This window comes from Rhinopithecus roxellana, unplaced genomic scaffold, assembly GCF_007565055.1.
Source record: "Rhinopithecus roxellana isolate Shanxi Qingling unplaced genomic scaffold, ASM756505v1 contig3896, whole genome shotgun sequence".
Classification (NCBI taxonomy): domain Eukaryota; kingdom Metazoa; phylum Chordata; class Mammalia; order Primates; family Cercopithecidae; genus Rhinopithecus; species Rhinopithecus roxellana.
The window spans coordinates 4,268-27,506 of NW_022142827.1; the positions used below are offsets into that span (position 1 = coordinate 4,268).

Sequence of the window (23,239 nt, forward strand, 5' to 3'; positions counted from 1 at the left end):
TACTACTGGCATCTGGTAGGTAGAGATCAGGGATGCTGCTAAACATCCTACAGTGTACAGGACAGCCCTCACTGTAAATAATTGTCCAGCCTCAAATGTCAGTACTGCTGAGGTTGAGATACCCTGAAATAGAATGATGACCAATTAAAAGCCTAGAGAGGCTCTTGGATGATTGCATCTTTGTTTAGGGAGGAAAAGTGATGACAGTATGAAAACTGGGCTGTGCCGTGAAGATTGAGAGTCATCAAGAGGTGTATTAGTCTGCTGGGGCATATCACCGGCTGGGTGGCTTAACCGCCAGCAGTTAATTCTCTCACAGTTCTGGGGGCTGGAAGTCCAAGGTCAAGGCACCGGCAGGGATGTTTTCTGGGAAGGCCTCTCTCTTCCGCTTGCAGATGGCTGTCGTCTCTGAGTCTTCTCATGGTCTGTCCTCTGCTTGCACTTAACTCCTGCTGTCTTGTTTCTTTTCTTTTTTTTTTTTTTTTTGAGGCAGAGTCTCCCTCTGTCGCCCAGGCTGGAGTGCAGTGGTGCGATCTCGGCTCACGGCAAGCTCCGCCTCCCGGGTTCAGGCCTTTCTCCTGCCTCAGCCTCCTGAGTAGCTGGGACTACAGGCGCCCGCCACCTCGCCCGGCTAGTTTTTTGTATTTTTTTAGTAGAGACGGGGCTTCACCATGTTAGCCAGGATGGTCTCGATCTCCTGACCTCGTGATCCGCCCGTCTCGGCCTCCCCAAGTTGCTGGGATTACAGGCGTGAGCCACCGCGCCCGGCCTCATCTCTTTCTTTTCTTAGGAGTACCCCAGTCCTATTGGATTAGGGCCCCACTCTGTGACCTTATTTACTTCCATAAAGGCCTTATCTCCAAATAGAGTTGTACTGGGAGTTAGAACAACATACAGATTAAGATTAGGGGAGACACAATTTACTTCATTATATTCTGCTCTCTGACCCCCCTCAGATTTATGTCCCTTCAGTTCAAAAATACATTCACCCCCATCTCAACAGCTCTGAACATCTCACCTCATTCTGGCATCAACTCCAAGTTCAGAGTCTCATCTAAATAGCATTCAACTCAAAGTATAGGGGAGACTTGAGGTATGATCCATCCCTGAGACATAATTCCTCCCAGCTGTGATGGTATAGGCGCAGGACAGACTTTCCCGTTCCAAAAGGAGAAGAAACCAGAAAGAAAGTGCTTCTAAACAAGTCCAAAACCTAGCCAGGGCAAAATCCCATTACATCTACGGCTAGAGGATCATCCTCTTTGGCTCCACGCTGTGCCCTCCACGCCCTCTTTCGCCATCTAGGGTGGTGACTTTGCCCCTGAGGGCTGTGGTCAGAGGCAGCTGGGGTTCGCTGTAACTGTCAGAGGTGGCCCTACCCCTGTGAAATCAAGGAGTAGACAGGCTTGCCCTGAGCTTATATACTCTGTGTCTTGGTGGCAGTGGCAGCAACTGGGGGGTCTCTAAATTGCCCTTGGGATCATCCTTCCTTTTTTTTTTTTTTTTGAGATGGAGTCTTGCTCTGTCGCCCGGGCTGGAGTGCAGTGGCCGGATCTCAGCTCACTGCAAGCTCCGCCTCCCGGGTTCACGCCATTCTCCTGCCTCAGCCTCCCCGAGTAGCTGGGACTATAGGCGCCGCCACCTCGCCCCAGCTAGTTTTTTTTTTTGTATTTTTTGGTAGAGACAGGGTTTCACCGTGTTAGCCAGGATGGTCTCGATCTCCTGACCTCGTGATCCGCCCGTCTCAGCCTCCCAAAGTGCTGGGATTACAGGCTGAGCCACCGTGCCCGGCCATCCTTCCTTTCTTGAAGAACAAAGAATGTTTGCATCCAGGTAGCTCTGCTTTCAGAAGTCCAAAAGCCTTACTTTATTTTATTCCATGTCCATCCCCTTTACCGCAAGTTGCCAGTGTCTCTACTGGTATAATCCCATCTCTCTTCCTTGCTTCTGCTGAGACGGCTGATTAAGTCTAGGGGAATCTCTTTAGAGGAGGAGTGTCAGCCACACCCTTGACTTTTCTCTCTGTAACACTCTTATTTTTTGCAATATGGATAGCCTGAGAATTTTCTGACTCTAGTTCCTGATTCCCTGTTGCTTAACAATTTCTTCTTTAATTTGCCTTTTTTTCCTTTTGCATTTTACTGTAACCAGTTAAAGAGAAATCAGGTTGTATCTTCAACACTTTCCTTATAAATCTCCTCTGCTAAATATCCAAGGTTGTCATCCACAAAGCCACTTCTCCATTTCTATTTAGTTGTTACAGTGACACCCACCTCATAATCCAAATCTGTTTTATTTAGGGTTCTCCAGAAAAACAAAGCCAGTAGGATTTTTTTTTTTTTTTTTTTTTTTGTAGGAGATTTATTAAAAGGAATTGGCTTATGCAAGTATAGATTCTGGTGAGTCCAAATATTGCAGTGTGGGCCAGCAGCCTGGAAAACCAGGAGAGCTGATGGGGGGCAGATGAAAGCCAAAGGCAGTCTCTTGCTCAGGAAAGTCAGTGTTTTTGTTCTGCCCAGGTTTTCAGGTGATTGGATGGGGCCCATCCACATTATGGAGGGAACTGTGCTTACTGAAAGCTCACCAACTTAAATGTTAATCTCCAAAGATTCATTCCGGATTGACACATAAAATTAACCATCACTGGAGGTAATGATAATAGTGTAGATAAGACAGGCCCAGCACAATAGAGGTTTAAAAAAATCTGAGTGAAAATATAATATAACAAACTAGGAAAATATAATTGGATGTGGGAATAAGTGCAAAATTGCAAGCCTTTGTTTTTGCAAAGATGGTGGTACCATTTTTCTAAAATGCCCAGGGGCAGAAGACACTGCACTTACTAGAATGATTGCTTAGAAAGTGATTCTCCACCTCGACTACGTGTAGAATCATCTGGAAGATTTTAGGAATCTCTCTGTCCAAGCTATGCTGCACACCAGTTAAATCTAAATTCTGGGCGTAAAGCCAGGCGTGGTGGCTCAAGCCTATAATCCCAGCATTTAGGAGGCCAAGGTGGGCGGATCACCTGAGGTGAGGTGAGTTTGAGACCAGCCTGGCCAACATGGTGAAACCCTGTCTCTACTGAAAATACAGACATTAGCCAGGTGTGGTGGCACACGCCTGTAATCCTAGCTATTTGGGAGGTTGAGGTAGAGGAATTGCTTGAGCCTGGGAGGTGAAGGTTTGCAGTGAGCCAAGATCGCATCATTTCTCTCCAGCCAGCCTGCTGGGCGAACTGAGCGAGACTCTATCTCAAAAATAAATAATAAATGAAACAATAAATACATTCTGGGCATGAGACCAGGCATCAGTATTTAAAAAACTTCTCTAGGTGATTCCAGAGTATAACCAGCCTTGAGAACTGCTGTTGAGAGAAGCAGAGTCATGAGAAGCCTTTTACAAAATTCTACCTGCCCAACAAAATCCTGGAGTACATGAGCCCAAGTTTCATTTTCTGTGCTTCTTTCTTTTCCTAGCTGGCCTTGGCCGCACAGGCACTCTGATAGCATGCTACATCATGAAGCATTACAGGATGACAGCAGCCGAGACCATTGCGTGGGTCAGGATCTGCAGACCTGGCTCGGTGATTGGACCTCAGCAGCAGTTTTTGGTGATGTAAGTAGTAGCGTACATCTGTAGTTCCAAGGGAACAAGTGGGGTTGGAATCTGATGGGGACTGGAATTTTCCCTTAGTTTCCAGTAAACAACAGATAGTCTGGTAGGAAGAAGTTGTTCCTGTATCTTTCTGGAAAGCTCTATTTTGATGTTATTTAAATGCTCTAGGAAGCAAAACAAGCCTCTGGCTGGAAGGGGACTATTTTCGGTCAGAAGTTAAAGGGGCAGGAGAATGGGACAACACAGAGCAGCCTTCTCCAAACTTCTCTCTGGCGTTGAATGACTTTCCATAAATGGGGTCGAGAATCAAGACCAGCAAGAACCCGAACCGGTAATGAAGCTGTTTCTGTTGAGATGTTTGTTACTGCTTTAACTGCTGTTGAAACCTTGTCAGGGCATGGAGAAATCTGTAGGTAAAATAATAAAGCAGCTCTTGGATGATTGTCAGTTTTTTATATTATAACCCTCTCTAGGCACTTTTTACCAAAATTACTGGAAACAAGGTGTTGTTGTGGTCCAATAAAACTGTAACTCGGCAGGTGCATAAAGGTTGTGAAGTGAGCTCTTAGCCAGATCTACCCCTGCCCCTCACCCCTTTTTGCCGTTTCACAGCAGCCGATTTAGGAAAGCAATCAGTCTCAAATGGGGGAGCTTTTAACGAATCAAGGGCTTAGGGGGCAGCAGTACTACATTAAGTGGTAGTAAGTACACTGTGAGATTTTAAAAAGAATGTTTTCAAACGTGAAAGCCCATTAACCCTCTTCACTGTCGATACGTTCTATAATGAGTGCTGCTGGGTTGTCTCTGAAAGTCAGCTTTGGCTGTCTTAAAATGGGATCTGTAGCTTGATTGTGAAAGGGAAAAATATTTTAGAGTTTGCAGAAACTTGGACTGTCTGTGCTTATGTGGATAAATTGCTGCTCTGCTTTACTGGATTAATAAGTGCAATGTAAACCATTAGCTCAGTGTTTTTTTACTTACACAGTACAGTGACGACGACGAAATCAATGGAGTGACACAAGGTGATAGACTTCGGGCCCTGAAAAGCAGAAGACAATCAAAAACAAACGCTATTCCTCTCACGTGAGTCTGGCTTCCTTTGTTGTGGTTGATGTTTCTTTATTATGTGTGTGGGGTCCTTGGTGAGGGTTTCTCCTGCACATTTTTCTCCATAATTGCAAGCCCATGATTGCCCACTTTGAAATGTTGCCTATGTTATTTAAAACCTAGGGGTGCTGGCCTTGGAATCTCTCAGCTGTCCCTTGTTTACCTTGGTCCTCATGGGCCTTTATGGGTGGGAAGGCGACATCAGGGATGCTTTTTCTCCGTGAATAATCAGCACGGGGCATCCTCCAGAGCTCAAGAGCAGATGGAAAGCCCAGGATGCCAGACCTGTCCATAGTTATAAACCGGTCTATCTCTTTACATTCGCCATGTTGCAGGATCATTTGTTTTGATCAGCATGACGTGACGGCTTAATGACATTATGTTGTTTTTGGGGCAACAGTGAACTGGTCTAAACTATATTTTGGGTTTTTTGTTTGTTTTCTTTGGGGGAATGATTTTCTAGTTTATAGAGGAAGATTTAGCCTGGGAACAGGAAGTGTTACAGTTACTGAGTGGATGTGTGTCCGTGTGTCCATTCTTGTGAACGTGTGTTCGTTGGGATTGAACCTGACGGAGCGGTCCGAGATGATTAGACCGATGCGCAGACGCGAACTGCAGGACCGTGGTCTTTTTTAGTAGCTGCTTCCACCTGTGGCCACCGGATTTCTTCCTTCTGGTTACTTCCTTCTTCGTGGTGGGCACCAGATTTCCAACCTTCTTTTTTGGGGGAAGGGAGTGTGATGGACATAGATCATTTATTCAGTAAGGCATCTTGTAACATGGTAAGGAAGTATGATCTAATAAACTGTTGTATTGGCAGAGAACAGGTTTTCTTTTTCACTGAAAGTAATTCCTCACTAGTATCTTGTCATAAAAATCCCTGAAGTAGAATCACATGTAAGGCATGTGTCGTTATGGGCTGCTCCTCTGGGAGGTTCTTCAAAGACCAGTGCAAAGAGTTGCGTTTCTGCAGTGTGCAGTGTTATGTGAATGTATGGAGGGCATCCATTTTGATTACAGGCATTTATGAAGATTTCTTTTGCAGCTTAGTGGTACTGTAGTCAACTAGACTGCTTTAAAAATGGTTGCCTTTTGGCCAGGCGTGGTGGTTCACACCTGTAATCCCAGCACTATGGGAGACCAAGGTGGGCGGATCACCTGAGGTCAGGAGTTCAAGACCAGCCTGGGCAACATGGTGATAGCCCGTCTCTACAAAAATACAAAAAATTAGCCAGGCATGATGGTAGGTGCCTATAATCCCAGCTACTCAGGAGGCTGAGGCAGGAGGATTGCTTGAATCTGGGAGGCGGAGATTGCAGTGAGCTGAGATCGCGCCATTACAGTCCAGACTGGGCGACAGAGTGAGACTCCATCCCAAAAAACAAAGAAAATGTGTGCCTTTGTATAATTTACTTAACTCCAAATGTCATTTTGTTTTTAATTTCCTTATTAAAAGTCTTCATCTAAGGCCTTCACGGTTTTTCTTTGGCAAGTATCGTGGTGGCTCCAGGTAATCATCCAGATACTAACTCTGGATGTGGCGGAGGCAGGCAGTGCCCTCGAGCAGTGCTCCTCTGACTTAAGTGTGCATGAGGCACTCGGCGCTTGTTGAAATATGGGTTATGATTAGTGGGGTGGGGGCAGGGCCCAAGATTTCAACATTTCTAGCAGAGGCTGCTGGTCCAGGGACCACACATTGAATTGCAAGCCCTAGGAAACTGATGCCTTTTGTGGGTTGATTTAGCTGTGTCCAGGTTTTTTTTGTTTTGTTTTTCAGAATCAGCATCATCATTTATTTTTAATACTTTGTTGCCTGCTGTTCAAAAGTCGAGAGTCAGGGGATACAAATCCTGCTTAGTCAAAAGTTTTTGTTAAATAGGCAATTTCCTTTAGTCACCTCCGAATCTGCTACTGTCATTAACATGAGTTCAAATCTAGCTGGGCATGGCGGTGTGCACCTGGTAGACCAGGCTATGCGAGAGGCTGAGGCAAGAGGACCACTTAGCCCAGGAGTCTGAGGCTGCAGTGAGCTCAGGATTCCTTTTGGTAATATCCTAAAAACAATATATAAAAATAGCCCCACATAACACAAATAACAAAGTTTGAGGCCACACTTTCAAAGAAGAAAGCAAATGCTAGTTTTTCTAAGCTCTGAGTTATGTGTGTAGACCCTGGGGGATTTTTGATGAGTCTCAGCAAATCTCCTTCCTCCTCTATTACAACATTTTGCTTATCCCTTCTCTGCGTTTTCAAACCCTCTCTGCTATTATTTGCAGCTTTTTTGGCCCTAGAAAAGATCAGTCGAAGGTTTTCTTTCTTTCCCTCTTGTGTCTTTATAGTTATTTTAGGAATAGAAGTCCCTGAGGGACTGTGTTCAACAATGGCTTGGGTTGAAAAATACAAAATCAATTTTCTTCATCCCAATTTTGACTCATTGATTTCTGTGAGCAAGTTATTTTGCTTTTAACATTGGCACTTAGCCTTATGAAAGTACAGTACGTGCAAGAAAGAAAGTTAGTGAGAAATACACAAGTATTAGTGACTCTTAGGAGAAAGTTGTCGTACATAAATATTATTCCAATGATTGGTTTTCTCTCTCTTTTTTTTTTTTTTTTTTAAGATGGAGTCTTGCTCTGTTGGCCAGGCTGGGAGTGCAGTGGTACGCCCTCGACTCACTGCAAACTCCGCCTCCCGGGTTCCAGTGATCCTCCTGCCTCAGCCTCCTGAGTATCTGGGATTACAGTGTGCGCCACCAAAACCAGCTAATTTTTCGTATTTTTAGTAGAGGCAAGGTTTCACCATGTTGGCCAGGATTGTCTCGAAATCCTGACCTCAGGTGATCCTGCCTCAGCCTCCCAAAGTGCTAGGATTACAGGCATGAGCCACCAGCGCCTGGCCGGTTTCTCTTTTATAAATGGTCAGTTTTGGGGGAGAGTTTTAAGTTTTTTTATCGATTGTAAAACGGCCATTTGCTCAGCCTGTCTAATCCTGACTACAGTGATGACAGTAAACCATGTGGCACCATTGACAATGAGCTGATCTTCAGGACGCGATGACAAGTATATTGTCTGTGCTAAAATGGATTTGGTAGATTTCATAACTTGAGCATGAGGCCTGTTGTTCCGCATACTGATGGTTTTTGACAGGTTAGGAGATGGGTGTGTGGTGTTAGCAGTGGAAAGTAATTCTGAAGCCATGAGGTTTACTGGAAGAACAAATAACCATCTATAATGCTGACACCTGGACATTCAGGCCGTTCTGCCTTTAAGGAACTGAAAGTGAAGCCTGGGATGGGTAGAGAGTTTTCTAGTGCTCCCAGGTCATTTATTCATTCCGTTTAAATATTCACCCCTGTGATCTTAACATATATTAGTAGGCTTGTTTTTTTTTTGTGGGAAGATTACATAAGATGGTGTAGGTATAAACTTGTGGGGTGAGGTTAGTTTGTACTTCGAGTTCACCCTTTAGTCTAATCCCTTTCCACAATATAGGATGCCTGGCGTGTACATTTTTTTTTTTCCGAGACAGAGTCTTGCTTGTTACCCGGGCCGAAGTGCAGTGGCATAATCTTGGCTCAGTGCAAACTCCGCCTTCCGGGTTCAAGTGATTCTCCTGCCTCAGCCTCCCAAGTAGCTGGGATTACAGGCACCCGTCATCACGTCTCGCTAATTTTTGTATTTTTAGTAGAGATGGGGTTCACCGTGTTGGCCAGGCTGGTCTCGAACTCCTGACCTCATGATCTGCTCCGCCTCAGCTTCCCAAAGTGTTGGGATTACAGGCGTGAGCCACTGTGCCTGGCCCGACATGGAATTTTTAATGATGACAGTGATGAGGTCAACAATAAAAATGACATGATAAGTCAAATCAGTCACTTCCAAAATTGATCAGCAGTACTCCGCACGCAGCACATGCTCAGTAGAGGCTCTAGTCTTTGGTCACAGATGTATCCGGATAACCATGTGGAAGTGCAGTCATTGGAAGGAGCTTCTGCCCTTCTAAATGGGAGGCGGTTTCCTTCCTTGCCGCTAGAACCCAGATCAACGGATTAAGAAACACCAAGCTGGCTGGGAGCCGTGGCTCACGCCTGTAATCCCAGCACTTTGGGAGGCCGAGACGGGCGGATCACGAGGTCAGGAGATCGAGACCATCCTGGCTAACACGGTGAAACCCCGTCTCTACTAAAAAATACAAAAAACTAGCCGGGCGAGGTGGCGGGCGCCTGTAGTCCCAGCTACTCGGGAGGCTGAGGCAGGAGAATGGCGGGAACCTGGGAGGCGGAGCTTGCAGTGAGCTGAGATCCGGCCACTGCACGCCAGCCTGGGCGACAGAGCGAGACTCTGTCTCAAAAAAAAAAAAAGAAACACCAAGCTGAGGCTGGACACAGTGGCTCATGCCTGTAATCCCAGCACTTTGGGAGTTCAAGGGCAGGAGGATCACTTGAGCCCAGGAGTTGGAGACCAGCCTGGCCAACATAGTGAGACTCTGTTTCTACAAAAAATTAAACAACAACAAAAAAAGTAACTGGGCCTGGTGGGATGAACAGGTAGTCTCAGCTGCTACTCAGGAGGCTGATGTTGGAGGATTGTTTTGCACCAAGGAGTTGGAGATTACAGTGAACTATGATAATTCTGCTGCACTCCCAGCCTGGGGAGCAGAGCAGTACCTTCTGTTTCTTCCTTCCTTCCTTCCTTCCTTCCTTCCTTCCTTCCTTCCTTCCTTCCTTCCTTCCTTCCTCCTCCCTCCCTCCCTCCCTCCCTCCCTCCCTCCCTCCCTCCCTCCCTCCCTCCCTCCCTTCCTTCCTTCCTTCCTTCCTTCCGTCCTTTCTTTCTTTTCTTGAGACAGAGTCTTGCTCTGTTGTCCAGGCTGGAGTGCAGTGGCATTATCTCGGCTCACTGCAATCTTCGCCTCCCGAGCTCAAGCAATTCTCCTGCCCCAGCCTCCCAAGTAGCTGGGATTACAAGCGTATGCCACCACACCTGGCTAATTTTTATATTTTTTTTAGTAGAGCAGGGGTTTCACCATGTTGGACAAGCTGGTCTCGAACTCCTGACCTCGGGTAATCTGCCTGCCTTGGCCTCCCAAAGTGCTGGGCTTACAGACATGAGCCACTGCGCCCAGCCGACTCGTTTCTTAAAAATGAAAAAGAGGCCAGGTGCAGTGGCTCATGCCTGTAATCCCAGCATTTTGGGATGCCGAGGCAGGTGGATCACCTGAGGTCAGGAGTTTGAGACCAGCCTGGCCAACGTGTGAAACCCCATACTAAAAATACAATACTTAGCTGGGCGTGGTGGTGTACACCTCTAATCCCAGCTACTCAGGGGGCTGCAGTGGGAGAATTGCTTGAACCTGGGAGGCGGAGTTTGCAGTAAGCCAAGCTCACGCTATTGTACTCCAGGCTGGGTGACAGAGCAAGATTCCATCTCAAAAAATTATAATAATTAAAAAATAAAAAAGAAACCCCAAGCTAAAAGCCAACTAGTATGAAGAAAGTGAGTGCGGAAAACAACTAAGAAAAATCTATAGTATGCATACTTCCGTGAAATTTTGCTCCTTTTGTGTTGCCTTGGTTAAATGTGAACCGTATTCTAAAAATGTGCCATTCCCTTAGCTTCCTGGATGACTCAGGAGTTAGTGATTCCATTGAAATGAGATCAGTTCTGCTGTGTTACGTTCGTTTTTAGTTGTGCCTCCTGTGATTTTGTTAACTAGTCTGGGGTTTTGTGGTTTTGTTTGTTTGGTTTTGGTTATCTGGTTTTGCCTCCTTTGCCCATTATGGTTTGGTTTAGTTTTCCGTGTGTGCACATCTTGTGCTTTTTGAAGACCCTCAATCATTTATCTATGACTGATTTCAGTATCATGAAGTTAAATTACCATGGGGTAGTTATCTAACTAGTGACTGAGTCCCCAAGTATCAAACCTGTTTAAAACACAGCATTTTGTTCTCCAACATAAAATGGCAAAACTCCATCCTTGTGGACCGCCCCTTTGTATCCCTGTTGCTGTTTTGGGCTTTTTAGGGTGTCTAAAATTCACATATGGCTTGACTGACTGATTGATTGATGATTGCGTAATTTATTTTGGCTTCCCAATTTGAACATCTGTTCTTTCCCCTTCACCCCTTTCCAGATGTCCCCTAGCTGTGCTGACCTCTGCACTGTGTAGTGTTGTCATCTGGTGGATTGTTTGTGACTACATTCTTCCCATCCTGCTATTCTGTCTCGATGGTTTCAGAAACACAGTAGCCATCAGGACCCCCTGACAGATAGCTGCTGTAAGTGTCCCGTTCTGTTTCTCTGCCGTTGCTTACTTCTGGTGCCTACTGTGGTTCCCACAATGCATGTTTTTCTGCTTGTCAGCTCTTAGCTTTGTTGGTTTGCCTATTTTCAAAGGTTCTTTTTCTGAATCTTTTCAATTAATGGGATGGTGGTGGGGGAGGGAAGGTGGGCTTCTCTGTTCCTCCCACAGAGAGGATATTAAAAGTAACGTATCTTGTTTTAAAGTTATGCTTATCCTTAACAGATATTTCAAAATAGCACTTGATAAATGAAGACACTGAAACAGGTTTTCTTCCCTATCAAAAGTAGTTAGTTAGCTTGGGATAATTGGGGTGGTTTTATTTTTGTCGGTTGGCTATACAATTTTCCTCTAGTTTTTTCTGTGTCTTGAGTATGTCCTTCCCATCTAGCAAAGAAGCATTTTTCCCACTGATCTACTTTCATTAAAATATGTGACTTGTAGCCTCGAAATCTGCCGTTGTACAGCAGCGCTCTCATAAGTCCTTCTCTCTAGTGTGCAGAACGTCCTGCTGTGTCTCATTCTCCTCCTCCCCTTTAGGGAATACAGTAAGTACAGTGTGTAGCACTTGATACTAATGAAAGTAGGAGGTCGGAGCTGAGGCTGCCTGTTGAAGTCGGTGCATTTCCATATGATGGTCATTGCTCCCGCTTTCCCCCTTGCCCAGACATAGCCAGAATGCCTTTATTAGGCTGATAGCAGCAAATTTGTATTCTTTTGAGATCTTTTATCTTGAAATGAAGACCTTAACAGCGAAGAGGCTTTATTTCTGCAGAGAATGTGCAAGAGGCCCACTTGTGGAACACATGTTGAAGACCGCCAGAAGGCGGGTGTGTCCTGTGTCACGGGGTCCACCGCCACCCTCCTGTGTCTGAGCTGCATTCTTCCTTCTCTGAAGCTTTTTCCTTAACTCATATTTAAGAATTTCTTCTCTTTTCTCCTCTTGGACTTGGAAGTTATGAAAGAATGCAAAAAGTTCCCTGCAAGATCTCTTCCAAAGAAAAATTCCATTGCAAACAACTCTGGTAGTTTGTGGTTTCATTGAGTATTTTCACATAGCTGAGAAGGATTTAAAAATCAAGCTGATTTCACTCTTCAGAATTAGGCAAAACCTGCTTAACTTGCTCCTATTGATGGCATTTTCTTGAATATCTTACAAATGAAAGCTTATTGTCGTGCATTCAGACCTGCTGTATTTCTGAGCTAGATTAACCTTTTGGGTGTTTTCTCCTTTACTTCTCTTAGTCAACTTTGATTGCCACATATTCTGACTCAAGAGCATCATGCACTACATAGATTTATTCTTCTCAAACTGTTGCAAGTGGCAGAGATGTTCCGAATGGGTGGAACAGTTGCTAATAATACTTAGTCACTTTGTGGTTGAATGATCATTCCCAGGGTAAGTTTAAAAATGGTCTCTATCAGGCTCTTTTCTTTCAGTATTCCATGTAAACTATACCTTCTGTTATTGTTGTTAATGACGTTTGCCATGGTATTTCTAGACCCAAGCAGAGTATTCAGTTTAGCCTGACTCATTATTTGGAATTTTCAGAAGCAAAAAACTTGTGACAGTTACAGTGGTATTAATCAGTATCATCTTTGTAGCACCCCATGACTTTCTTTCCAAAGGGTTTTATTTGTCAGTTGGTGACTCCTGAGTGCCACCTCTGCTGGCAGCGGACGCAGGTGGCATGGCATCGTTTGATCAGTGGTTTCCAGTGAAAGCTCCTGTTATGCGGCGTGCATGGAGAATTAGGCCATAACAACACTTCAGGCTTCTGAGTCAGACCCGGAGATAGCGGGAAAGGCTTCTCTGAAGGCTGCAGGGCCGCAGGGTCACCTTTGTGCATGCTCTTGTAGCGTCTGGAGTGGATAGCCAGTATACACAGTGCATAGTTGTCCTGATGGATTGTTTTCTTGGAACTGGACATTTATGTTCCAGACCTGGCTTTTTAGTTTTTGGCTTTGCCGTGTTCCTTGGGTTGCAGATTTCACTGTATCTGAAGTCTCAGAGTACCGAGGCTCCAAGGATGCTGCAGAGAAGGTGAACTACAGTATAGGCAAGAGGTAGGTAGGACAGAGGATTTTGTCAGGGGAGATGGGAAGGAAGAAAATACATTTGCTGCACGCTGCTCTGCAAAGCCATGCCTGGCCTGGGTTGGGAGGCAGAAGGCAGCGAGTGCCCGGGTGCTCTGTGGCAGAGGCAACGCGTCCCCCTCTGGTGCCTGTCAGGTGGTGTGCGCTGTCACTGGTGATAGCTCAGTGGAGTTCTACCCCCACCCTGACTTCATCAGTGCATAACCTGCAGTTAGGATAAATACCGTGTTGTCAGTGCAAATAACTGGAATCTTCCCTGGTATGATTAGCACACTCAAGTTCTATCATTCTCTTGGTTTTAAAGTTCCACAGAAATTACTAGCTATTTAATATTATTATTATATTAGTTCACTGTACACTAATTTTATAGAGAAATAAATACTTTTTAAAAGATGTTTTCCAGCAGCCTAAGAATGACTGCACGATTGAGCCGTAGTGTCTTGTTTTGAATGCCATTTCAACACTTCAGTCTTAATTTGAGAAATCAGGATTCAGATTTCCTAAGCAGGCAGCGTGTCAGCTCTTGTGTTTTCCTCAGATTAATTATTTTGCAGTGTGATTGTTGTCTGTGCTTTTGGCCAACCATGGCCTCAAATAATTTGAGAAGTCGGTGTTGTATTTCAAAAAAAGAGCCAACAGGAGTCTCGTTTCCCCATGCGTAAGGCAGCGGCCCAGGGGGACGATGAGAGCTGTGCAGTGCCAGTGCCGGCCTGGGCTTCAGAAGTAGCAGTGAAGCAGCAGTGATTTGTTTTGTTTTATGCAAAATTCTATATTCAAATTCTTAGCAGAGATGAATAAATATTTTTCCTTCACTTTATATAAACAGAAATAATTTTTAGGGATGGGCAGGCTGGCTCATACCTACAAATCTCAACACTTTGGAAGGTCGAGGCAAGAGAATCACAGAGGCCAGGATTTTGAGACCAGCATGGGCAACATAGCGAGACCCTCATCTCTATAAAATGAAAAATAAAAAAGTTAGCTGGGTGTGGCGACATGTACCTGTAGTCCCAGCTACTCTGGAGGCTGAGGTGGGAGGATCAGTTGAGCCCAGGATTTGAGGCTGCAGTGAGCTATGATTGTGTCACTGCACTCCAGCCTGGGCAACAGAGTGAGACCCTGTCTCTTAAAAAAAAAAAGAAAAAAAGAATTTAAAAATAGTCCTTTGTTTTAGAAGTAGAATTCACAAGCCAGGGTAATAGTTGCCTTTAATGCTACAATTAAGTCTTCATATACACTCTTTTTTTTTTTTTTTTTTTTTTTTGAGATGGAGTCTCGTTCTTTGGCCTAGGCTGGAGTGCAGTGGTGTGATCTTGGCTCACTGCAACCTCTGCCACCCGCGGTCAAGCCGTTCTCCTGCCTCAGCCACCTGAGTAGCTGGGATTATAGGCACCTGCCACCACACCTGGCTAATTTTTGTATTTTTAGTAGAGATGGGGTTTCACCGTCTTGACCAGGCTGGTCTTGAACTCCTGACCTTGTGATCCACCTGCCTTGGCCTCTCAAAGTGCTGGGATTACAGGTGTGAGCCACCACGCCCAGCCTCTTGTTGCTTTTTCAGTGATGAGACGTTTAGCATTTCACTAAGTGTTGGATATGCTTTGGTTTGGGTGATGCTAAGGTTGTAGAAATGTATTGATCTTAGCATATTTTAAGGCCCTGTCTTTGGTATATTAGCCAGCATGGTGGTAGCTGAGGCCTGTGAGGTGGGATGCTCACTCATTGTAATGGTTTCTTTTTACTCTTTTGAGCTGGGTTCTCATAAGTTGTTACTGGCTTTCTCACCTTTATGTTTGAATAGGAGAGAAGAAAGCTTGTTAAGTCAGTGTTTTCTCTTTCAGAAAATTAAAAGTTGGTATCTATAAATGTGTGTATATGTGTTTAGTTTGTCACTGATTATCTCTTGAAGAAAAAGTTGCATATAGGCCTGGCGTGGTAGCTCACACCTGTAATCCCAGCACTTTGGGAGGCTGAGGTGGGCGGATCACCTGAGGTCAGGAGTTCGAGACCAGCTTGGCCAACATGGCAAAACCTCATCTTTACTAAAAATACAAAAATTAGCCAGGTGAGGTTGTGGGCGCTCATGGTCCCAGCTATTCAGGAGGCTGAGGCAGGAGGATTGTTTGAACCTGGGAGGCGGAGGTTGCAGTGAGCTGAGATTACACCACTGCACTCCAGCCTGGACAACAGAGCAAGACTTGTCTCAAAAAAAAAAGAAAAGAAAAGAATTGCATATAAAATCTTTTGATGTCTTCTGCAATTTTCCCTGTGACAATTTAAAGAAAAAAAAGTCAAAGGACCATCTGCCTCTAAAAGGACATTCCGTGCGGCCTTTATCTCAGGGCGCTCTTTTCTGATTCATCGTGTACTTCCTCCTGGGCAGCCTACTCTCATAGGCACCAGTTTCTCAAGCTTTTTAGAGTTTAATTACGGCAAGCTTTACAAAATTTAAGTGTTTTCACTTTCATTTTAGTGGCACTTGGAGATTTAGTAAGTGTTATAATCCAGACGAAACTCATATTTTGCTTAAACACTTTCTAAAATTTTGAAATGTTACATAAAATTAGTATTGATTTAGTGGATTATTACCCATACTTACAGCTTTGAAGAGTAAATATTGTATAGTTATTTCCTGAATTTATGTTCCTATTCTTTAGAATTTGGGCTTCTTAATGGTGTCTTGTTTCATGACTGAAAGTCTGAGAAGCTACTTTTACTTTGTTGGGCAGAAAGATTTGTTTGGCTGGTGAATTTCTTTGGTGTGGGAATTGCTTAAAATGCCAAGTCATTCGCCTTCCAGAAGCAAAGCCCTCCGGTTATCTTTGTGTAACCTTCAAAGAGAAATGAGATGCTTCATTTTAAAAGGCCTTGATGTAAAAATGTGTTTCACCTTTTTTGGTAAATGTGTTGATGGAGAATCCTCTCAATTCTCAAGATAATTTGCACTAAAGTGCAAAAATACTTTCCTCTGTCAAGTATTTGCAAATGGTTTCAGTGAATGTAATCTTATTTTTTTCCAACTATTTTCAGAGTAATTCTTCAATCCAGTGTTCAGAGCTGTAAAACATCTGAACCTAACATTTCTGGCAGTGCAGGCATTACTAAAAGAACCACCAGATCTGCTTCAAGGAAAAGCAGTGTTAAAAGGTGAGAAAAGAATCCTACTCTTCTGAAAAGTTGCAAGCATTGGCTTTCCAGTTTAATATTTGGACCCTACCTCTGGCGATTGACATGAAATTAGGAGAAAGTAGAGTCTGTGTGTTACTTGTTCATTATCTAAGAAAATCTGGACCATTTTAATGTAGGCTTTTGTTTTGTATTTCAGAAGTAATTCTCAACACTGGAAATATGGTCTCTGGGTCATGATATGGGAAAGTTTTTTAAATTAAGAATTTCAAAGCTGGCTGTCAGGACTTGGAGGACATCTTTCTAGGTGTATATCAGACACAGCATCATTGCTGGACGATTAGCTGCAAGTGAGTGTGATGGTGGACATGAGATAACTCCAGAGAGTTTGAGGATCCTTCTCTGCCTAGTGACTCTTTGTCCTCTTGGCCACAGCCCACACGCGAGGCACTCGTTCTTTCACTGTCAGCACTGTCTTCAGTAAGTGGAGGCAAAATTTCGCAAAACCAAGGTGTCCTATGACCACGTCAGTGACTCTGTTGTCTTTGGACATTTCTCATGAAGTAGACATGTCCATTTTTAAAGTTTTCTGATAACAGATTCCCATTTGAAGAGAGAATAGATAGCCCAGGAGTGGGAAGTGGGGGATAGATGGCTCAGGAGTAGAAGGGGCATCTTTTCATCTTTGCCTGGCATTGGCAGCCCATGCAGTCCTGTTTCTGTTCTCCTGGTAAAAAACGATCTCTTCTAATAGACATGAGGCGACCTGAAGATAATCAGAACCAGCCTTGAAAATGTCCTGCACGCGCGCCCCGCTTCTCTTCAGCTTCCCTGCCCTGTGTCTCTGAGGCTTTGGGCCTCGGGGCCTTATCAGTGGTGAAATTAGTCCCCAAGTGCAAAGCAGCCAGTCTCCCGAGAGACCCTTGGCACAGCTGGGAGCTCTGTGTGCTTTGCATTTGGAAGACTCGTTCAGCTCTGCCGTGTTTCCTCTTCACTGTTGTTTGTAACACCTTACTGCACACTTACACTCACATGAGGACGCAGCAGTGCCCTGGCATGAGGATTTGAGACTGTCAATCACTGATGCATGATTCCAGGATTTTAAAATTTTTCATTAGAAATGTACCAAATTTCCTATTTCTTTACTCTTGAGAAGAATATTAGAGAAATAACTTACTGACAAGGTCAAAGAGTTTAGGTACATTGGAACAATGGCAGAGTGTTATTTCTGTTTTTTTTTTTTTTTTTTGAGACGGAGTCTGCCTCTGTCGCCCAGGCTGGAGTGCAGTGGCCGGAATCTCAGCTCACTGCAAAGCTCCGCCTCCCGGGTTTACGCCAATTCTCCTGCCTCAGCCTCCGAGTAGCTGGGACTTTACAGGCACCCGCCACCTTCGCCTGGCTATTTTTTGTGTTTTTTTAGTAGATTGGGTTTCACCGTGTTCGCCAGGGATGGTCTCGATCTCCTGACCTTGTGATCCGCCCGTCTCGGCCTCCCAAAGTGCTGGGATTACAGGCTTAGCCAACCGCGCCCGCCCTGAGTGTTATTTCTAACAGTGAAAAACAGGAAATGGGCTCAAGATTGTTACATTATGCCAAATGAATTGGGAGTCATACAGTTTAGTACACGAAGCAATGAGTGAAAAGAGCCATGCATAACAATTCTGAAGTATGAGCTGGGTTGCATGGCTCACGCCTGTAATCCCAGCACTTTGGGAAGCCAAGGTGGGGTGGATCACTTGAGGTCAGGAGTTCGAGACCAGCCTGGCCAACATGGTGAAACCGTCATCTCTACTAAAAATACAAAAATTAGCCGGATTTGGTGGTGGGCACCTGTGGTCCCAGCTACTCGGGAGGCTGAGGCAGGAGAATTGTTTAAACATGGGAGGTGGAGGTTGCAGTGAGCCGAGATCGCGCCACTGCACTCTAGCCTGGGTGAGACAGAGCAAGACTGTCTCAAAAAAAAAAAAAACAATTCTGAAGTATGACCTCTAATTTTGTAAGTGTAAAGTATACTATGTATAGAAATATAGAGATGTATAAATATTTATATACCTACAATACATCTATATTTATAGATGAGTAAGTGTCTATATGTATTGAAATAAGACAAAGGAAAAAATATGCTGGATACTAATAAAAGGTTCTGGTTGGGGGGACAGTTGGGATTTTTTTTCTTTTTTTATCATCTTATGTTTCCAATTTTTCTACAATAAATGAAGGGAAATGGAGAGTGTTTTTAACTGACACTTTTAGTGAGCCAAAACTATTAATTCAGGCCAGGTGCAGTGGCTCATGCCTGTAATCCCAGCACTTTGGGAGGCCGAGGCAGGTAGATAATGAGGTCAGAAGTTCAAGACCAAGCCTGGCCAAGATGGTGAAACCTTGTCTCTACTAAAACTACAAAAATTAGCTGGGTGCAGTGGCGGGTACCTGTAATCCCCGCTACTCGGGAGGCTGAGGCTAGAGAATCACTTGAACTCGGAGGCAGTGAGCAAGATTGACGCCACTGCAACCCCAGCCTGGGTGACAGAGCAAGACTCCGTCTCAAAAAAAAAAAAAAAAAAAAAAAAAATCAAATAAAAAGCCTATCGTTGATGACAGTTAATTAGTTATTTTTGACATGTCTTGAAGGGGCATATCCTTTTTAGGTATGAGTGCATGAGTACTCAGGCTTTTTTTTTTTTTTTTTCTTTTTGACATGGAATTGCCCAGGCTGGGGTGCAATAGTGTTATCTCGGCTCACTGCAACCTTCGCCTTCCGGGTTCAAACCATTCTCCTGCCTCATCCTCCCAAGTAGCTAGGATTACTACTTGTGGGTGGCATGTGCCACCACACCTGGCTAATTTTTGTATTTTTAGTAGAGATGGGGTTTCACCATTTTGGCCAGGCTTATCTCAAACTCCTGATCTCAAATGATCCACCTGCCTCAGCCTCCCAAAGTACTGGGATTACAGGCATGAGCCACCACGCCTGGCCGCTCAGGTTTTTATTATAGCCCAGTGTGTCTTGCACATTTAATTCTGCTGTTTGCTGTTTTAGATTATGCTTTTTAGGTTACAGAGGAGTAGAGTCCGGGAGCCTGGCCGGTGTTTGCCAGGTCATACCGTCTTCCTTTGAGGGAAGAAGGGCTGGCCTTGCCTCTGTTTTTCTGTCTAGGTCTTGTTGCGTTTCCATGTCACTCTGGTGACCTGAACTCCTGCCTCTCTGGAGAAGTGGTCCCTGGTTGCAGCACGCGCGCCTGAGGCCCCTGGAAGGGATGATGTGAGGGTCCTAAGGGAGATTTCAGAGCCAGTGATCTGGACTGAATGTTGAAATGGCCCAAAGCAGTTTCCAGGAATTTTGGATAGTTCTGAAAACCAAAAAGACTTCCTTTAAATTCCAGCATGGACTTTCAGAGATGATGTGGAGAGAAAAAGGAGCCTAACAGTGAGGATTAGCTGGGGCTCACCTTCCTCTAAGCGGGTTCTTTCTTTGTGCCTCTTTTGGGGCTTCGGCCTGTGTTCACATCACCTTACCTGTTATCCACCTGCAGCTTACAAAAGAAAAGCAAATAAATTATGTATAGATTTTAAGAATTGGAGTCAGCCAAGCTGTAGCCTGGAGCTTTTATCCTACTGAATATTGTTCATAATATCCTACTGCATCGTATTCTTTTCTGGTTGGAGGGTAATGAGGGAGTTCGTATGTTGGTGCATGGTCTGATTCTGGGCACAATAGTATGAGCTAAATTTGAATAAATTTAAAGTATTGAGTGAAATCTTTAAACAGCAGTAGAAAAAAAAAAATGGAGCACCCTTTGGGGTCCTTTCATCGCTACCTGCAAGGCACCAGGGTTGCCAGTTCCTACTGGTTCGTCATCATCTCTGTGGCGCATAGGAACTTGACCTTCCATTTTCATGTTCCTTGGCATCCAGGAGGAAGACTCCACCCAAACTCGCTTTGCACTTAATTGGCGCTTTTGATTTTTGGGTTTACTGAGAGGCTCTTCAGCTTTGGGGAACTTTTTCAAAAACGTCAAAAGAGCAATTACTTGCAGCAGCTGAAAAAATAGGAGTGATGTCTTCACTGTTTGTCTTTGGGGAAAGGTGCCGCAGTTTCTCACAGAAGATGCCTGTCCCCTCGTGTGTCCACTTGAAGCTGTGCCCCATCAAACCTGAATTTCATGTGACCACAGGTCTGGGACGGCCGCCAGGCAGCCTGTGTGGCCCTCGGTCCTGCCAGGGCTCTCTGTGGCACCTTCTCATTCCCTTCCCCGAGTCTGGAGAGGGAGGCGAGGGAGCTTCTCCACTTCCCACTTCCTGTTAGAGCTATAAATCCATGCTAACCTTTCTCTTTTAAGAATTAATAAATCCAGTGAGTAATTGGCTCCGTTGGATTGGCCTGTTTTCAGTGTTCTCACATGACCTCTCTGAAGAGCTGTCTTAGAACAGTCTTGGAAATTTCATCGTGCTCCGAGTGAGCCTGCAGCCGCCTCATTTGCTCGCATTCACTCATGTCTTCTGCAGCCCTTCCGCCAGTGTGTGTTTGTTAGCTTCTGCAGTTTCTTTTGGGCAGGCTCTTTTTTTAAAATGATAACCTCATTCATTTTCTAAGAAATCGTCATGTACAAGTTACTTTAACTCTTGAGTTGCATCACTGGGAGCCATTACTTTCTGCTGCAGCTGCCAAACCAAACCTAAGGTCCGGACTTTGGGGTGCTCTGTACCTAATTCTTCATGTTGCTGGGGTTGGGGAGAGAAATGCTCAGCTTCTTTCCTTAGCCTCTTTTTTTTTTTTTTTTTTTTTTTTTGAGACAGAGTCTCGCTTTGTCGCCCAGGCTGGAGTGCAGTGGCCGGATCTCAGCTCACTGCAAGCTTGCCTCCCGGGTTTACGCCATTCTCCCGCCTCAGCCTCCCGAGTAGCTGGGACTACAGGCGCCCCCACGTCGCCCGGCTAGTTTTTTGTATTTTTTTAGTAGAGACGGGGTTTCACCGTGTTTGCCAGGATGGTCTCGATCTCCTGACCTCGTGATCCGCCCGTCTCGGCCTCCCAAAGTGCTGGGATTACAGGCTTGAGCCACCGCGCCCGGCCTTTTTTTTTTTTTTAAATGAGACAGAGTCTCACTCTGTCACCCAGGCTGGAGTGCCATGGTGCGATCTTAGCTCACTACAACCTCCACCTCCCAGGTTCAAGCGATTCTCCTGCCTCAGCCTCCTGCATAGCTGGGAATACAGGCGTGCACCACCACGCGTGGCTAAAAAACTTTTTCTGTATTTTTAGTAGAGATGAGGTTTCACCATGTTGGCCAGGCTGGTCTTGAACTCCTAACCTCAGGTGATCCACCTGCCTCGGCCTCTCAAAGTCCTGGGATTGCAGATGTGAGGCACCGCGCCCGGCCTCTTTCCTTAGCCTCTAAAACCACGAATGTTTTCAGGAGCCCTTCAGTTGGGAGCAGCTGCATCTAGGACCTCTGACTTCTTCAGTGTTCTCGGGTGGCTTTGCCGGTGTCACACTTGCCACTGCCTCTTGACCCTCAGAGCCTCAGATCTGGGTGCCTGTTCCATTGCTTCTGGGCGTTGACTTTTGGCTACTGCCATTGTCTCCAAAGTCCATCAGGAGAGGAGTCCCAGAAGGTTGTCCCTAAGTGTTTCTTGGTAAAATGCTGTTTCTCTCCAGTCTTTTGAAATATTAGTGATCCTTTGAAATTCCAGATATTTTCCCACTTGTCTCACCAGCTGACCTGGATCTTTTGGCTCAGTGCCCTGTTGGGATCTCTGCAAATGAAACGATCGATTCAAACGCTCCTCCTTGAAGAACGCAGCAGCAGCGTCAGGCGGGGGCCTCCAGATTGGGAGTGGTTTTTCTGACTCTTCTTTTGGTTTTGTTTTCTGAGAGTTGTTACTGACCTGGAAGTGTAGCGTCATAAACTGGGGAAGGAGAAAGAGAGGCAGGAGGAGAATCATGGAGTGCGGAGGCAGGTAGTCCGTGGGGTGTCTCCTGTGCTTGGCGGCGCTGGAAACCGCTTAGGTGCCAGAGCTTTTTCTGTGACCAAATTCTGGCTTTTGAAATAACCCAGTAACAGTTCTCTATCTTTTCATTCTGCCTGCTCCTCCCCCAGCCTGGTTCCTCAGAGGGAAGGAAGGAGAACGAGTGCTTTGCAGCACGTGCCCCTGGCGGCATCATGGTACTTTCCTGGCCCTGCTGCCTCTGCCTGTCCGTCTTTTATGATTTTTATTTACTTGTATTGGTTTTTTAAATTTCTATTTTTTGCAGAACTGAACCTTTTTCTGCCCTGCCTTTCTCCTGTTTGTCTTTCCTTTGTGGTTGACATTGTGTTGTCTTCTCCAAAGTATTTGTCATTAGAAACTCACAGCAAGCGCATACTTTTTCATGTCAGCACTTTTATTATGTTGCCCTCCTTGTCTTTGATAACTGCCTGTGGACGCTGTGTAAACGTCATGGTAAAAATCCTTTTTTTTCCCCCTGTAGTCTCTCCATTTCAAGGACTAAAACAGTCTTGCGTTAAGTAAAAACCTGTGACCAGAGCTGAAGGAAGACTCTAGGAACTGAAAACTGCAGCAGAAATTAGCACAATTTGAAAACAAAACAAAATTGCAAAAGCCTTAGTTGCTTTCCACCTAAGAAGTCGATCAATGGAGAAAGTGTCCGCTGGAGTTTCGATAATGAACTTTGAGTTTGGGTGCAAGCGAAGGACTCAGAGAAGGGCCCAGCTCTCAAGCTGAACGACAAAAATGCTGTTGTAAATTTAGTCTCAGGTGTAAATACCCAGCCCTCTGGTTCCCAGGGAGCTGGCTGCTCTGAGGTGCACGTGTGTCTCTGTGATGGCAATCATTGTAGTTGCTGGCCTTCAGAAGAATTGAGGATCTGATGGAGGTTTTTTATGTATTTATTTTCTGTTCACCTTGTGACCCTGTGTCAAAATTTGTAAAGATACAAAAGGCATTAATTACTGAGATGGTACTTTCTGTAATTTGATACTATTTGGCTTAATCATCT

The 23,239-nt window shown here is 44.9% G+C and overlaps 1 long non-coding RNA gene across 1 annotated transcript; it reads left to right on the plus strand.

Annotated features, from left to right (window-relative positions):
- Window positions 1-3,902: 3,902 nt before the first annotated feature.
- On the plus strand, window positions 3,903-23,239 carry LOC115895930. The gene is made up of 3 exons (XR_004055984.1): window positions 3,903-3,949; window positions 4,604-4,701; window positions 22,712-23,239. It is a non-coding gene; the product is annotated as an uncharacterized LOC115895930 (long non-coding RNA).